Consider the following 6,141-nt stretch of genomic DNA (forward strand, 5'->3'; position numbering starts at 1 on the left):
CCAAACTGATAACATTTGGTTTCACCAAATGCCAAAAGCGCTGGTAGAAGATGGGTTGAAACCCATCAGGCCCAGGCACCTTATAGGGCTTCACGCTCTTAACTGCAGACCAAACTTCACAATCGCTGATAGGCCTAGTTAGTTTCTCCATGTCAGCATTTTCAAGATCCGGGTATTGATCTCTTAACAGATCATTGCGGCCCAGCCCACTTCCTTCTTCTTTGAACAGCCCACTTCAATATTCAAGCACAAATACTCTCTCTCCTCCCAGTCAATTCCGCCGCCGCCACCTCCGTCTTATCCCACCGTTGGCGCCACCTCTGGACCGGCATCACCCGCTTCGCATTCATCTCTTTGGACGAAGCAATCTCACTGAAATTCTCCTCTATCGTCGTCAACATCTTACGATAGATAACCTCTCCGAAACTCCGTGTTCTTGATCTTCAGTTGGATTCGCTGTCCAATTTCTGTAAAAAGCGAGTATCAGAATCATGTTTCCGTGAAATTTTCTGCCGAAATGTGGAGGAAATCATTATCAATGGCCCTCATTATGTATACGAAGATTGCTTCCTTGTGATACCCGCATTTGTGTTCAAACTCCAATCTCTGGTAATTTTGGAATTATTAGGTAATCTTAAGTTTAATTTGCTTGAAAATGCAGCTATTTAACTTCCTAATTTGAAGAGATTAAGTTTGTGCTATCTATTTGATGGGTTCCTCCTTGGTTGGAGATTCTAATTAGCTCTTGCACTTTATTGGAAGATTTAACTCTGTGTTTCAATCTGTCGTATTTCAATCAGCCCCAGAAAACACCCAATCAATTTTACATAGTTGGTCATAATTTGAAAGTGTTGAGAGTAGTGATGCACTCACATAGTCCAACCCAAAGAACTAAAATATGTATTGAGGCACCCAAATTGTTTGTGCTGTGTATAACGGATCGAATTTCATGCTATCACTTTGTCCAAAATCCAACAGGGTTAGTTGAAGCACTTGTTGTTTTGACCCCGGATGAAGACTTTCGAGAGGGTCCGGTTTGGATCGATGGATAAGAAGATTATGTACAACAGATGTCTAAGTTTGTACAAGGAATGTCTAGTGTTAGTAAGCTTGACATTTGGGTACAGGGTCAACCCAATGTATATGATTACTCTCATCGTGTGAACCATGAACTTCGGCCTGTTTTTCATAATTTAGTCTATCTTGATACGAGCTTAGAAGACATTGGTCTAATTGGGTGGAAGAATTTGCTACTTTCTATGCAATGCTTTCCCAACTTATCACAACTTGAGGTGTACCACAAAATGGGAGATGATCTTCCTTTAGAGAACATGAATTGGTGTGAACTAGATTTTGTACCAGATTGTTTGGTAAGGAAACTCAAGGCAATTAAAATATTTGGACTTAAGAGGGTTGATGATGAGCTCAAGTTGCTTGCTTACATTCTGAGTAATGCAGTCGTTTTGAAAGGGCTTCACGTATCCATGGTTCTGATACCAATAGAGAATTTAGTGAATATCGACTCTAGAATGAATGTAGATTCTGTAGCTCCCTGTTCAAGCTTCCAAGGGGCTCTTCAACTTGAGAGATTATGTTTAGTGGTATGCGTATGAAAGCTTCAAGTAATGCCTACAAAGAAGGATCCCTTGCGTGTGAAATCTATGGTTTTTGATTGCCATTCCAATTGCAACTTTTGTTTCTTCAAGCATATGGGTGGCAGGTTTTAACTTTTTAATAATTAGCTTTTGATGTAAGCATAATCTTGTTTATGATTAAAATCACTTCTTGAAGTGATATAACTGTTATTGCTTATGAAACCTTGCTATGTGTATGTCATTTTAGTTAATTCTATGGTTATTTCATGAAATGTCACTAAGCAATTGCAAAATTCACTAAATGCCACGAAGGTTTTCAAAATTCACCAAATGCCACTGAGTTTTAAAAAAATTCACCGAGTGCCATTAATGACTGACGGCCGTTAGTTGACCCCACCACTTGCCACATGTCACCTTCTGATTGGTCCTTTTTTTAAAATAAAAAAAATAACAAAAAAATAATAATAAAAAAAGAATAACAAATTTTTTTTTTTAAAAAAAAGGAACTCAGAGGTGGCCAGCCACCACCTCCTCCCTGCTGTCGAGCCCCCTGTCCACCCCAAAACCCTAGCCACCACCACCCCCTGCCACTGGGGCTAGCACCGGAAGGCGCGTCGGCCGCCGGCGACTCCTCCCCTATCCCGTCGCGACCCCCAAACCTGCAAAATCCCCCAATCCTTTCGATTTCCGGCCACCCCCATGAAACCCCGACCAAACCATCCACGCAACCCTCTTCTTTGAAAGCCGAAACCCCGACTAATGGAACCCTCACCCTCGAAAATTAACACTGTTGCCGAATTTGGGGTAGGTTTGGGTTGGTTTTAGGGATAAGAAACGGCTAAGGAACGCTGGTAGGGGAAGGTGTTTAGGGGTTGCAATTAAAGATAGATTAATGCAGGGGGCAGTGAGTTCTGGTTGATTGGTGGTAGCGTGAGGTATGCGATGGTGAGCTGGGTTGCTGCTTGTGCTATGGTAGTAGGGTGGGTGGGTCGCGACGGGGAAAGAGGAGGGAATGGGAGGGGGGTTGGCGGCCGCCGCCGGCGCGCCTGCTGGTGAGGGAGCTGATTGCCGGCGACAAGGGATCGGGGTTCGATGGCAGGGAGGGGTGGTGGCTTGGCTTCTGGCTGCCGTTTTGTTTTTTTTTTAATTTTTAAAATTTTTTAAATTATTTTTGGTTGTTTTTAATTTTTTTTTAATTTTAAAAAACGGACCAATCATAAGGTGACACGTGGCAAGTGGTGGGGTCAATTAACGGTCAACTAACGGCCGTCAGTCATTAAAGGCACTCGGTGAATTTTTGTAAAACTCGGTGGCATTTGGTGAATTTTGTAAACCTTCATGGCATTTGGTGAATTTTGCAATTGCTCAGTGGCATTTCATGAAATAACCGTATCTAAAACGGACAAGTGTAAAGCATAACATTTTAAGTTATGTCTTATGAATGCACCACAACATACCATATAGACTTATAGAAGCGCACAAACATAGAAAATACTTTTGGTAAATTATAAGTTTTACTAGATTATTAGTAGAAGTTAGGATATAGAATTAACGGATTTATCACCAAATACCACTGAGTTATTTCGTAAATCACCATATACCACACAAAATTTTCTAATACACCAAATACCACTGAGTTTTTGGTAAATGTCACAACATACAATTAATGATTAACGGACGTTAACACCGTTAGTCATTAAGGCTAATAATGCCACGTGACAGCTTGTGATTGGTTCCCTTCTAAATTATTTAATTTTAGAATAATTATTTAATTAATTATCAAATAAAAAAAATGAAAACCAAAAAATAATAAAAAGTAACAAAAATTATTATAAAAAAAAAAACAAAACCTGCTGCCAGCTTGCCACCAGCCAACCCATTTCGGCCACCTCACTGCCAAACCCCTTGCCGCCGAGGCCAGAAACGACAGGCGCGCCGGAGGCCGGAGGCCGGCGGCCTCCCACCCCTTTTCGATTCTGGCCACCCCACCCAAAACCCCCTTCCCCATCCCTTTTCGAATTCCGGCCACCCCACCCAAAACCCCCTTCCCCTCCCCTTTTTGATTCCGGCCACCCACCCAAAACCCCCTTCCCCTCCCCTTTCGATTCCGGCCACCCACCCAAAACCCCCTTCCCCTCCCCTTTTCGATTTCGGCCACCCACCCAAAACCCCCTTCCCCTCCCCTTTTCGATTCCGACCACCTCACCCAAAACCCCCTTCCCCATCCCTTTTCGACTATTTCCAGCCAACCCACCATCCCACGAAACCCTTCCCCTTCCTATTTTCGGCTGCCGAAACCTCTAAAATCCTCTCTAAAGTGTTACAGGTGGTTTCGGGGGTGGAGGGAGGCGAGGGGGACGATTTCAGTATATGGTTTCGGGGGTGGAGGGAGGCGAGGGAGGTTAGTGTTACAGGTGGTTTCGGGGGTGGAGAGAGCCGGTTTTGCGGAGGTGGAGCAGTTTTAGGGGAAGTTTCGGGAGCTGGGGTTAGGGAGGGGGTGGTTCAAAGAGGGCCAAGGAGGGGAGTGCCACCACCAGTGGTTGTGGCTTGGTGTTGGCTTGGTTTTTTTTTTCCCCCTTTTTTTCTATTAATTTTACTTTAATTTTTTTTTAAAGTTAGTTAATTAAATAAATAACATTAATAATCACCAATTACAAGCTGCCACGTGGCATAATTAACGTTAATGACTAACACCGTTAACGGAAATAGTATGTTGTGACATTTATCAAAAACTCGGTGGTATTTGGTGTATTAGAAAATTTTGTGTGGTACATGGTGAATTACGAAATAACTCAGTGGTATTTGGTGAAAAATCCGTTTTAGATAACTACAGAAAATTAAATAAGATAATCATGATAACATTTTTGGAATGGGCAAGCAAATAACTCAGTGTGTTTAGATCCTTGATATATAAATATCTCATGACAATTGAGGATATGATGTTGAATCAATCAACTTAAAATGTTATGCTTTGGTGCTTGTATAATAGTGTATTTGTGGACAGTTTGCCTCCTGGCATGTTGTCTCAAATATAGATAGGCTAATTAATTATCCCGTGTTCATGTCTAATTAAGTTGATTAGGCTTTGCTGGCCAACACTAACAGTATTAGAGCAGAGAACAGATGGGGCAGAAGAAAGAATTTATCATGCAAAGCAATTGAAATGTATTCTTCTCAAGTTTTTTTAAGCTAAATAATGTATTGAGAGAATGGACAGAAGAAGAATGTATTGAGATGAAGGGTAGTGAGTAGCTTTTGGTTGTTGCTGATCTGAAGTTTTCGTGTGTAGTTCACAAAGATGTATCCTTTTCAAGATATAAACCACTTGAAAGGATATCAGTTTCTTCTGTGTGCTAGATAGTCGTCTAATATGTCTTTATCAGTACTCGAGAATGATTATTCTTTATTCTACAAGCAATAGGAAATCATGCCATCATTGTAGATTGGTAGCTATTTATGTTGATGACATCCTAGTCACTGGAAATCATTTGGTTAAAATAAAAGACTTGGTGGCTCCATTGCGTATTAGTTTAAGCCCCTAGAAGCTGTAGTAATATTACTACATGCAGAGCAGATAGTAATTTTCTGATGCAACAGTTTACTGGCCTAAACGGATACTTTACTGCACTATAGAGCCTTTTTTGGCACTTACTACACCCCTGTTTTAAGGCACCTTAAAGCCAGTCCAGCTCTAGGTCTTATCTTCAACAAAAATATTTTTTAGCTTTCTGAAAGTTGGTTTATTTTTCGTTATTCCGGGGAATAGTCCTATATCATACTATAGAAATCTATGTAGACCGCAGAGACCTCTTCTCACGTAGATGCTGTGTATTGACTCATCGATTGATGAGATGGTGACAATGGAGCTTGCATGGCTTTCCAGGTTAAAAGGTGAGTGGAATGTGCCTAAAATTACTCCGATTCATTTGAAGTGTAAAATATAAGCTTCCTTTTAACATTACATTGCTAAGAATACAGTTTCTCCTTTTGCACATCTCTTATCAGTGAGGCTAGTAATCGACTTCAAACTGGGAGCAATTATACTCACAAGAGTCGCAACAAAACTAGACAATTAAAATTTGAATATGAATATATATTGAAAGCTAAATTCAAAAGTTCCAAAAGTAGGCAAAGCCCTAATTAGAGTCTCAATCGATCTTCTTTATAAACTAGACAATGTTGAAAGTGTAATCACAGAAGTGCCGTAGTAGGAGTAGGAGTAGCAGCGATGCTGTTGGTGATAGTGGTTGGCCATTGAGGTGGACAATAAGGGAACAATTTGAAGCGCAGTAGGAGAGATCTTAAAGTGGACTTGAATTCCGAGACTAATTGCACAGTCTTGCTTCTCAGGTTCACAGCCAGTAGATGATTTTCTTGAGAAAAAACATATAGCACGTCTCCATCATAGGGATCGAAGCCTTTGATAGACATCCACGCATCAGCACAGAGCCAATTAGTACTTGTAAGATCCACAAAATTCTTTATATTCCAAGTACCGCCATGGCCCCTTCTGTAGTCCTTCATATCCCAGACGGTGAGTGTTTTA

The sequence above is a fragment of the Chenopodium quinoa genome, unplaced genomic scaffold (genome assembly GCF_001683475.1).
Source record: "Chenopodium quinoa cultivar QQ74 unplaced genomic scaffold, ASM168347v1, whole genome shotgun sequence".
Taxonomy (NCBI): Eukaryota; Viridiplantae; Streptophyta; class Magnoliopsida; order Caryophyllales; family Amaranthaceae; genus Chenopodium; species Chenopodium quinoa.